This window comes from Leptonychotes weddellii, unplaced genomic scaffold (assembly GCF_054177405.1).
Source record: "Leptonychotes weddellii isolate Sample4059 unplaced genomic scaffold, ASM5417740v2 HiC_scaffold_1298, whole genome shotgun sequence".
In the NCBI taxonomy this organism is placed as follows: Eukaryota; Metazoa; Chordata; class Mammalia; order Carnivora; family Phocidae; genus Leptonychotes; species Leptonychotes weddellii.
The window spans coordinates 2,300-14,446 of record NW_027709076.1 but is presented as its reverse complement, the minus strand read 5'-3'; the positions used below and the strand labels follow the sequence as shown (position 1 = coordinate 14,446).

General features: G+C 42.0%; 1 long non-coding RNA gene across 3 annotated transcripts; it reads left to right on the top strand.

The window, feature by feature from the left end:
* The first annotated feature begins 6 nt into the window (after positions 1–6).
* LOC115936760 (uncharacterized) lies at positions 7–11,312 on the top strand. 3 transcript variants are annotated; one of them, XR_014141684.1, is made up of 4 exons: positions 7–1,390; positions 2,678–9,058; positions 9,642–10,384; positions 10,423–11,312. It is a non-coding gene; the product is annotated as an uncharacterized LOC115936760 (long non-coding RNA). The 3 variants fall into 3 exon arrangements; XR_014141685.1 differs by having other exon boundaries at positions 2,678–9,752; positions 11,022–11,312; XR_014141683.1 differs by having other exon boundaries at positions 2,678–10,384.
* The last annotated feature ends 835 nt before the right edge of the window (positions 11,313–12,147 follow it).

Sequence of the window (12,147 nt, the reverse complement as noted above, 5' to 3'; positions counted from 1 at the left end):
GTGGTCGCTTTTCTGTTCAGAGAGTTGTTGCTCTTCTTTTCTTCGATCTCCTATTGAGTTTGTAGGTGTTCAGAATGGTTTGATCCCTATCCAGCTGAATTCCTGGGACCAGACGAAATCCAGGTCTCCTACTCCTCCGCCGTCTTGCTCCCTAACCACATTTCTCTTCTTTCTATAGTAAACTCTTAAAATTTCAGTGAGAAAACCTCTATCTCATGTAAATACATCCATTGGAATATTTTCTTTCATTACTTTATCATGTGATGAGAATAAAAGATGCCAGTATGTACAAGTGAACAGTATTCGTTTTAATATATACTTTATATATACTATGTAAGTAATGTATCATTTGTATACATGTTATTGTATATGTGTAACTTCTTTATACTAGCAGATATGCACCTCATGAAGAAAATGTTTTAACAGTGTATGTTTGCCTTGATAAACTTCATGTTTAAATAATCCACTAAACTCTTTTGCTTCTTAGTGTTTATAATTAAACACAATTATAATGAATTGTTGCAAAATAGAGCAGTCTTTTCTTTTTGTGTCAGAATAGAGCTGTGATGTTAAAAATCAAGAGGATGATTTGCTTAGGTTCTTGAGGCCATGGACCAAAGATGCCATAGTCGTTATGTCCAGATTTAAGCACATTTATTTCAACTATTCATTTATTCAACCTATATTATAATTTTTAGAGAAACTAGATACAAGGCATTATTCTGATGGCAGTGAAAGAAGCAGAAAGGCCTAGAAGAAAGGTGTATTTTGCCTGTGTGTGTATCTATCTTGACTGGGAAAAAATGTTGCAAAGAGGCATGAGTAGTCAGGTCTGGACTTCATGTTCTTCCCACATTTACTTAAGTGTTTACTTGAGTTTCTATAGTTCTCAGCCTTTTCGAAGATGTGTCCATGCACCAGCTTCCAGATTAGCTATTGCAAGTTTGTTAACCAAACAGACTCTTTTTCCTATTCCTGTGTTGACGCTTGCCTTATCTCTTTCTTCTAACTTCTTTGGTCTCTAAAAGAAAAATTATTTAGAGAGTTTGCCTCCTATAGTTGTAGCTGAAGAATTAAGGGAAATAGATTGTATTTAACAGTCAAGCCACAAACAGTAGAGAAAGTATTTACTGTGATGTTGCCATATGGTTATTTTAAGTAGTCATTTAACAATCTACTGTAAAATGATTTTTCTTTTATGGTGGCCACATAAATAGTTTAAATGAGAGAAATGCTAAAAAGCATCATTAGCTGTGACCACAGGAAGATGTGCTTTGAGTGTAACTGTTTTCTCTCCTCCCCCCCTCCTCACCTCCATTTGCACAGCATCCGCCTGGGAATTTTTCTCCGGAGATACCCCATAGCACGAGTTTTTGTAATTATATATATGGTAAGTAAACTTATTTGAAAAAATAATGCTACACTTGATTTTTAACAAGTTTTTTTCAGCTGCTGATCATTTTGACTAAAAGTCCAGTAATTAGTTTTGAAAGAAAATAGAACTCATTTCTGGTCATTAAAACTTTTTTTCTCAAGGATGCAAGTAGAGTTACAGTTATTACATCTAAAATATAAATTGCTCAAAGGCTTGTCCTACAATAAATTTACCTGTAATGCAGTTTAATAGTTCCCTCCACTTCTGAGCCCCTCTAATGACAAAAATATGGTGCAAAACAATTGATTTCATTTTTATGTTGATGTAAAGTTTCTTTGATTATTTTTTTATTATTTTTGTTTGTTTTACTTTATATTCTGAAAGGATCTCAAGGCTGATTTTCATTCTTTCCAATTTCTTAGCTCTAATACAATGGTCACCATGGTTTGGGATACTGTTTCATGTGTCCTTTGACCCTAAAAAGTCTTCTAACTGTTCTGACTGAGGACGTCTAGTTGAGTTAAGACAAGCAGTCTTCCTGAAAAAGAAAAAAGCTTACTTAGAAATTTCTATGTGATCCACTAGAGGGAAGAGTTACTCCTTCAAATAAAAAGTTTTTTAAGAAGTGAGGGATGGAGAGAGGAAAAGAAACAAATTGAACAGCATCAAGAAGGTTTTAGAATAGGTGCCACACAGATGGATTCCCGGTGTTGGAGATGATAACGAACACCTGCGCCATGTGTCATACTCAGCACTGTTGTGAGGGAGCTAGGGCACGTTCCTCACTGTAGGTCCTGTGCTAGACCCTAAATCAGCCTCTGAAGCCTGACACATTATTCCTGTCAGGAATGTCTTCCCATCTCCTCTTCACCAAATCATGGCTAAACCCTTTTGCAAAAACACTCACCATGACTCTGTTCTAAAAAGCCTTTGCAACCAACTTCATGTATATCTAGCAATTTTAATCCTGGCATCTACTCTGCATTATAATCACCTGATTGGTTATTTATGTGTACCCATGCATATTATGAATGTGGTAACGACTTTGATAATTCTCAACTGAGAATTGTGTAGGTATCCAAACTGTTACCCTCCATTGCACTTAGCTCATTTGTTTGCATGTTTGTTTCTTCATTATTTATCCAGTAAACAGGTACTGGGCCCTTGCAAGGTTGCAGAGACCCAGTGCTAACCACAGGACTGCAAAGACAAGACATGGTTCCCGCCCCCAGGGTACGACACAGTGGGCCTTTGGTGAAGATTGATTTATTGGCTAATCTGTAAATTGTTTTCTTTCTTTAGGCTTTGCTTCACCTCTGGGTCATGATTGTTCTATTGACTTATACACCAGAAATGCACCATGACCAACCACATGGCAAATGAACTGAGCCCAGTTACTTCAGTGATTGGTTGTCTTTTTTCAGACTTGGGATCTGCAAAAGGACCCGTTGGCTGAAATTGCTGAGAATGGTGCACAAGGTTATTTCATCACTACAACCTTTTAACTCGTTAAGTTATTATACAAGTACTCTGCTACCTAAATCTTCCTCTCATTGCCTTCAAATGGTAAGAGTTTCTAAAACAGACAGACAATAATTTAATAAGCTCAGCTCTGCTTTTTCTGAAGTCAGAGGTTCAGTGTATATTTGTATACACATAGACCTGCTGGGTTTGTTCACCTCTGTACAGACCATCCTATTATAGGTGACACGCATTATGGGTTATAATCAGGGAAACTAATTGTATTTAGTGATACAAATAAAATGTTTTCTTTTTGATAATTCAGTCTGCTTTTGTATTTTCATATATTTAGCTTTGCAAATATGGATTTACTTCTTACATGTTAAAGACTTGATTGGTATAAGTTTTCGTATAAACACATAAATAAAATTTACTGTGCATTTTTCTTTTTTATTTTATTTTATTTTTTTTAAAGATTTTATTTATTTATTTGACAGAGAGAGACGAGGAGAGAGGGAACACAAGCAGGGGGAGTGGGAGAGGGAGAAGCAGGCTTCCCGCTGAGCAGGGAGCCCGATGTGGGGCTCGATCCCAGGACCCCGGGATCATGACCTGAGCCGAAGGCAGACGCTTAACGACTGAGCCACCCAGGCGCCCGCATTTTTCTTTTTTAAAGTAATAGTTTCTCATCCCCATTAAATAGGACCTTTCCAAACGAACTGTAGTGAGTAGAGCAGAAATCAGCAGTGGCGTCACGTGTAAGTGATTCCTGGTGCTTTGCCCCTGCTCCGTTGTATGCACCTCTCCCTCCCATCCCCACCGTACCAGCTTCCTCTGCTTCTTACGCACCCATTCACTCTCCTCCTCTTCTCCTTTTCTCTAGCCTGTACCTTGGGTTAGCTCAAGACAACCCTGCTTGTAGCATTTAGGAATGAAATCTGTTTTATCAACCTTTGCACTTTTAAGACACTCCGTGCAAAGACATTGCAGAGTTATTCTCTAAAAAGAGACATTTTCTTTGCTTTAATTCAGTATAATGTCTCTTTTGGCTTTCCTTTTCCTCCACATGTCAGAATTCTTATTTTGTCCTCTGATTACTGGTGGTCTTTCTTCACGTGTGATTAATACATGTAGATCTTGGGCAGGGGTGTAGGTCTTCCTATCAGGAATGTTGTTGAAAACGTCTGCTGGTGCCCAACTGAAAACCTGACCAGAGTTTGTTCTTAATGACATCTGTACTATGACTTCAATTGACCTATACATTCTTCAAAAGTTTTGATACCCTAGGAAATGTATATGTTTCTTATTTTTCATCAGAAAATGAAGTTTTGAAGGTCATCTGATGTAGGCTTGAGCTTTTTCTCAACTTAGCGTGAATGAAAAAGGCAGAAATGCCACATCAGCTAAAAGTAGAGATGAGAGATTGGGGGTAGAGACACATTATTCAGTCTGCGGGTTTATGTCACCGTTCTTAACTCGGGTGCGATGGCCTGTCAGAGTGGAGCTGTGAGGCCAGGGTTGATCTCAAACAGGATAAAGTAAAAGTTTAGTCTTACTGATATCTTTTAAAGGTGATTTTTCCTCTCTTCTAATTTGGAAAAATTCCTGGAAAATGATTAAAACCAGGTTACGTAACTTAAAATGGAAAACAGCACATGCTTCATCGTCGTGTCCTGCCAGACTTCCCATCTCTGCGTGTCCTCCTGGCTTTTGTAGGGATGCCTCTAAATCTTTTTTCAGTCTTTGCACTTTCTTGGCTTTGGAAATAGTTTGACAAAGTGTTTCCGAGATTATTTTTCTAAAGTTACTTTTTAACTGAGTTTCAGTTTCAGTATTCTTAGCCACTAACAACTGGGGAATTTTAAAAAGTGTTCCCTTTCATTTATCCTCAGCACAAAACCTTGACCTAATTAAAAGGATTGCATGAGAGCCAATCGTTTTCCTTTTCTATCCAGTGTATTCATTTAAAGACGTTATATATATATACATATATATAATACATAGAGTGTATAATATACATACATTATATATATGTATGTTAACATATATTATCAGAACTCTTATACTGCTTTGTATTTATAGCTATCAATTAGAAAATAAGATTGTTTTATTATTATAAGAATATTTCTCTTTCTCTAAACTTTGTGCTTACCAAAAGCTATCATTTCGGTTGCTACAAAACAAAACCATCAAAGGAAAAGCATGGGTTTTGTAAACACATGTTAAATGGCCTGTTTGGTGGAGGAGGGGATAGGCTGTCTGGAGCTGGGCAGTCCAGCCTCAGCTTAAGAAGCCTTAAGAATCCAACTCACCCTGTGGAGGCAAAAACCCAAACTACTCGAATATGCCTCACTGGGTGCTAGCTGTCTGTGGCAAGAGGCCGGCTGTATTGGAAAAGGCCCGTATGGGCACCTTGGTAGGATGGAAGTAGAAGGAAAGAACTGTTAAAGCCAAAGAGCATAGTTAGGGACTGACGGCCTAAGGCAGGCTCTTTAGGCTGTGATTGGTCAGAGGAAAGAAATGATTGAGGAAAAATGTCTTAGTGGTTATGCTGAACATGTTTAACTAGTACTCCTATTAACTCTTTCCTGAGTGAGAAGAACACAGAGTAAATGAACTTCACACTTCTAAGACTCAAACACACAAGACCTCAAAATAAGTAAGTTGTTTTTTTTTTTATAAGAACATGTCAGCGTCAAGTGTGTTACCTTCAAAGCCTTATTCATAGAAGATATCTCAAAGAAAAAAGTGAGTGGTCAAGTTTTATTTTAAGCTATAATCAGGCTACAAAGTAATTCAAATTATGAGTGCCTTGTGTGCTAATCCCTTCTAGGAACTGGGAGTAGCAGGGACCAAGTCTCTGCCCTGGTGGGGCTTACATTTAAGTGGGAAGGCAGACCAAACATATGCATAACATGACCCTTGATAATAAATGCTGGGAAGAACAATGTAAAGGTACAGAGAGAGGTAGGGGAGGGGACCTGGGAGTCCTCTGCAGAAGTGACCCCGGCACAGGGCCTGAGTGCAGGGGTGGGCCGTGCGCAACCCAGTGGGCTTCCTGGGCATAGCTTACATAAGGGCAAAGCCTCTGGAATGGAAGCAGGCTTGGTGAGGCCAAGGAGGCCAACGTGGCTGGAGCAGAATGAGGGAAGAGAGAGCAGTGCGGTCAGTGTGGTAGCGACCTATAGCCCGAGGTAAGGACTTGGAATGTGAAATCCTTTTGTTTCTCCTTAGTAACCGCCTCTGACCTTGAACCACCAATTCCTTTAAATTTCTTTTCTAAATTTTAAAACTTCAAAAAATCTGTATTTAAAAATCCACAGGCTACAATTGCTCCACACGCAAATGATGAACAGTATAGATTTCATTTTGTTGCGGTGAAGACAGGCTGAACCCGAGGCGGGTGACTACATTTTCCTATGTAGTTACGAAGAATACCAGATCAATGAATTTGTGCATTCCCCCACAACTTCTCGGTCTCCACATTCACTGTTAACTCCTCATGTTTGTTCAAGCCAAGAACAAACAAAAATGAAACGAAATCCAAGAGCACAGCTGAAGACAAACGTGTCCCAGGTTTGACTGACCAAGCGCAGGATGACTCACTTCCTGGCACCACCGCTGTCGCACGGTCAGACCTCAGAAACCCCAATGTCTTGGGACATCTCTGATCCCCAGACGGCAAGGACTGCCCTTTTTCATCCACTGTTGTATCCTCGATGCCTAGACCAATTCCTGGCCCATCACTGGCCTTGAGCTGATGTTCGCTGAACTTCACTGGCTGCATCAGGCAGAGCACCAAGCTCCTGCACATTTCCTCTAGTGCTCCGAGACCTTCGCTCAGCATCTGTCCCGTTCGTGCAGTGCGTCTGGTTCCTAAAACCAGACCAAAAAAGAGCAACTAACTAGCTGGGTACGTTGACAGTGCTGAGAGCTCAGACTGGGCAGGTTGCCAGGGTTTCCCCAAAAGGAGAAAGGCCGTAAGTATTTACAATAACAAAACCAAAAGGTGACCCGAGGATACTGCTGCTTTAATCATCAGGGAAATTTCAGTCATGCTTAATGGACTTTCCCAAAAGACAGTGGAGAAGACTTCTGAAAGCAGAAAGATACTCAGGTTTCAATTTTTGGAAGTTCGGCAAAGCAATAGCTGCATATAATTAGGTTTGTTCCTCATACCAAATTTCCCTCTCTTCCCCACTGGACCTCTCCCCTCTAGGAGTGATGCTTAGGCGAAGTTTGCATAAAGTAGTAAGGTTGGTGCGTGCACACTTTTCAGCCACTAGCAATTTGCTTGAACTCACAAATATGGTGTAAGTCAATTGAATTCAAGAATTAATTAAAACCTTAAATGGAATCACAGCTAGAACATGCTCTCTAACGGGCCAATATCACCAGCAAGGGGGTGAAAATTGGTTCTTAGGAGGGCAAAAACACGGTTTTCGTATGTAAAGCCCAGGTGTACGTGCCGTGAATACCAGGCGACCTGGCACTGAGATTTCATGGAGGGGAGTGACGAGGACAGAAAAGGCTGGGAGACACTGGCTGGACCATAAGGCAGAGACCCAGCTCCTGCCCTCATGGAGCCTGCACCCCAACAAGGGAAACTGATGCACATCGGAGCCATGCATGGTCTGGTCCTCACCACCTCTGAGCTTCAAGCCCCATCACACATCTTACTCTGCACTCCGGTCTCTTGGACCGTTTCAGTCCAATCCTCCCCAATTATTCACGGCCCCTTCCCTTGAGAGATTTTACTTTGTCCCGCCGATGTCAGCCCTGGCCATAAACTGACTTCTTTGGCTGGTGAAATGTGAGTGGAGGGGATATGTGTCATCCCAAAGCAAGAGCTTTGAGCATCATCTTGTGGTTTGCCCCTCGTTCCTCTGCCATGAGCCCAGCATGTCCCCGATAGGCGCTGCTCTTTCAGCCTAGGTCCTGGAATGATGACATGGAGCACAGTCAGACGTGGAGTGTGTCCACAGGGGACATGTAGCTTAAATGAGCAGTAAGTCTTTGCTTCTGTAGGACCCTGAGACTTGGGAAGTTGGTTGTTGGGGAACATAACCTAGTGATTGCTGACATGTACCCACCAATGCACCATGCCTCCTCTCCACCTCCAGACCTCCCCTCTGCTTACGACACTTGCCTTCTTACCCCCTGTCCCTCCTGCCGTCAGTTTAAATGCCACTTTATCTACGAAGTCTAAACACCTCCCTGGGCGCCTGGGTGGCTCAGTTGGTTAAGCGACTGCCTTCGGCTCAGGTCATGATCCTGGAGTCCAGGATCGAGTCCCGCATCGGGCTCCCTGCTCGGCGGGGAGTCTGCTTCTCCCTCTCCCGCTCCCCCATCTTGTGCTCTCTCTTTCTCACTCCCTCTCTCAAATAAATAAAATCTTTAAAAAAAATAAAAATTAAAAAAAAGAAACACCTCCCTCCCTCTCCGTCCCAAAGAAGAAAAGAGATGGATGCTGGGTGCCTATAGTGGGCAGGATAATGGCCCCCCAAAGATGTCCATGTCCTAATCCCTGGAACTTGTGAATACGTTACGGTAAAAGGGACACTGCAGACTCAAGTAGGTTAAGGATCGTGACACGGGGATTATCCTAAATTATGCAGCAATCTTACATCGGTCCTTAGAAGATGGAGGAGAAGGCAGAAGAGTCGGAAGGAGATGTGGTGGCAGAAGCAGAAGTCAGAGGGGTTCAGTTGCTGGCTTTGCAGATGGGGAAGGGGCCGTGAGCTGAGGAACGCAAGCGACCTCTCCAAGCCGGAGAAGCAAGGAAATGGAGTCTCCCCTTGAGCCTGCACAGAGCAACGCAGCTCTGCCAAGGCCTTGATATTAGCCCAGTGAGACCCCTTTCAGACTCCTGACCTCCAGAACTGTAAAAAGTCATTTGTATGTTTTAAGCCACTACGTTTGTGGTCATTTGTCACAGTGGCAACAGACATCCATGGTGTCCCCCCAGTTACGAGCTCCCGTAGCACACCGCAGGCCCCACTCATCACACTGTGCAGAACGGAGCTGCCTCTTCACTTTCCGTCGCTCCAGCTGGACAACAGTGATGTGTGACAACGAAGAAATACAAAGCTAAGAATTGGAAGCTGCTACTTTCCGGCTTGCTTACCTGGCTGTGGCCAAGCCACTAAACAACTCTGACTTCAGTTCCCACATCTTTAAGAATGGAGACACGGGAAGGAATCATACGGAATTTCCCCATAGGTAAAAAGAGCATTTCCTAAGTTGAAGATGTATTCAAATGTTAGTTTTTTTGGTTGGGTGGTGTGTTTATTTTAAAGTTGGGATGGACTGAGAAAGTGGGAAACAACCCTGCCGACAACCAGTTGACCATGTTTCCTAGAGCAAGATGGTGACAAGGCCATTCTTGGGAGCCCAAAAATGACTAAACCTCCCCTCTTCGACAAGCACTGTTCCTCTTTGAGCCATTGCTGCTCTGAGCAGTTGGCTATCTGATAGAAGGTCCTCCATATTCAATTCTCTCATTCTGCCTGCAAGCAAATGAGTTCGGAGACCTGTCAAGGTCCTCCCAAGTAGTTACAAACATGAGATCAAATAGAATCTTTTGCTTGTTTGTTTTCATACAGCCATGGGGTTAAACTCTTTGGTCACTGAACATGTCCCCTTACCAAATCGGTCTGGTATCGAGTCTTCCATTTCCCATCTTGGCTAGAACCTTCCAAGAGCTTTTAGTCGCTGGAGAAAACCTGCCATATTTTTTCAAATAACACTTAGTCCTGCGGCAAAGCCAGATATGTTCTGATGAGAGTTAATTGTTCTTTATCAGCATGAAAGGAAGCAGGTGTGTGTTCCCTGCTGCCATCTGATTTATTTCTCCGAGCTCCAGGAGCAGACACTCCATCAGCCACGCAAGCAGGAAATTGCCTTTCTGCAAAAGGTAAACAAAGAGGGTTTGTGTTATTTTTAACTGTAAAATTGGACCTAAAAACCATTCAAATCACTTGGGCTTTTTCCCCGGATCATTAGAATAATATTCCTTTAATGGTGAGAAACAGAAAACTATAAAGAAGAAAATATCATTTATCCATAGGCCCATCACTCCAAACTAATAAGTCTTCACATTTTGGCCTGTTTCCTTCCAGTCTTTCCTCCCACCCCTTGTGTATATGCAGAAAGATCCAGAAGTGGAGAAAGAGTGGGTATAGTTGAAATCATTGTTTTCAATGAATCCATGCTCATTGCAAAAACTCCAAGCACCAATGTATACAGAAGATTCTGGTGTCCTTTCAGCACCTCCCCATCCAGCCCCTTTCCAGTGACAACCACTGTGAAATTAGGAAGAAATGGGTTAATACACATGATGCTTTAGTACTCATAAATAGTAAATAACTGTTTAATGGTGTGTGGCACTTGTTAAGTGGATTCTCCTCACCCCCTTTGTGGCAGACAAACCCTAAGCTTATCTCCAGTGATTTCTCACCTCCTGCTGCCTATGGTTTTGGGTAATTCTTTCCTCACAAGTGCATGTGGGACTCATGACTTGCTTCTAACCAATAGAATATGGCAAAGGTGATGGGATGTCACCCTCTTGATATTACATGGCAAAGGTGATAGGATGTCAGCCTTGTGATTATATTACATTATATAAGAGTCTGTCTTAGCAGACTGCATTCGCCTTGTTGGTGATGAAATGAGTGGCTGTGGCTGTTGAGGAAGCCCACAAGTGACTGTGGGCAATGTCCAGCCAACAGCCAGCAAAAACCCGGGGCCCCCAGTCGTACAACCTCAAGGAAATGAATTCTGACAACAAGCTGAAGGAGATTGGAAGTACATTCTTCCCCCAGGCAAGTCTCCAGATGAGACCATAACCCTGGCCAACATCTCAACTGTAGCTTTGTAAGACCCAGAAGAGAGCACCCCACTGAACTGTGCCCAGACTCCTAACCCACAGCAATTGTGAGACAATGAGCGTGTGTTGTTTCAAGCCACTAGACTTGTGGTAATTGGTTATATTGAGATAGAAAGCTAGTACACTTTTCTATGCATTTCCATACTGTAGTGGTCGGGACTCCTTGGGTTCAAGCAACAGACACCAGCTCTAACTGGTATAAGCAACAAGGAAATCGACAGGTTCACCTAACTTCAGGCACGTTTAAATCCAGGTATTCCGACACTGTAAACTGGTATCTTTTTCCTTCCTTCTTAGTTCTTCTTCAGTGTCAGCTTGATTCACAGGAAGCTACTCCCCAAACAAAGATGACAACACATCCCATCAGCTGGACAACCTCTATGAAAAAGAGTACTCCTTTTACCATATAGGTCCAGCAAAAGCCCTGGGGTTGATGTCCATTGGCTCTGGTTGGACTAACTGAAGACGTGCCCACCTATCCCCAGGGACAGATGGATGTGGTTCATAGGCCCTCATCCAAACCTCATGAACCAAGAGAGGGAGGGGTGAGCTCCAAAAATAAATAAGGGTGCTGCTAGTTGAAGCAGGTGGAATGGAAGCTGAATGATAAAAGTAACGACCGTTCACCGTGGGTACCTGCCTACTTGTATATGTACATGTCTATGCAACTTTATATAATACTTTGATGTCCCAACGGTTCTAACAATATTGTCATAAATACCTGCCATGCAATTTTTGCCAATGTTGCTAAAAATCAGCACAGAAAATATTAAACTCACAGGTAAATTGAAGAAGTAACACAATGAATATCCACATGCCCTTCACCAAGATCCCCTCATTGTTAACACTTTGTCCCACCTGTTATCTGGTTTTGTTCTGAATGACAAAGTAAATTGCAGACCTCATGACGCTTCATCCCGGGATATCTCAGCTGGGATCCAGGAAGAAAGTGTCCTATTTAACAATACCATTAACACATCCAAGAAACTTAACATTGTGCAAAGATATTCCCTAATATCCAGTTCCTGTTCACATTTTTCTGAGTCCAGAAAATGTTCTTTGTAAGCTCTTTTGTAAGTTTTTTTCTGATCCAGGATCCAATCCAAGATTGCACCAGATTAACCTATCTCTTCAATCCCTTTAATCTAAAACAGCTCTCCCCTCCCCTTCATTTGTCCTTTGTGCACTGATTACATATATATATATATATATATATTTTGTTTTTGGTGCACTGATATTTTGAAGAGTATGGGCCAGTTACCTTTAATATGGATCTGTCTATTTCCTCATGATTGGATTCAGGTTTAATATTTTGGGGAAGAATACTACATAGGTGGTGTTATGTCATTCAGGAGGCACGCCATGTTGGTGATGCTATATTTGATCACTTGGTTAAAACGGTTCCTCTCCATCATAAAGACAT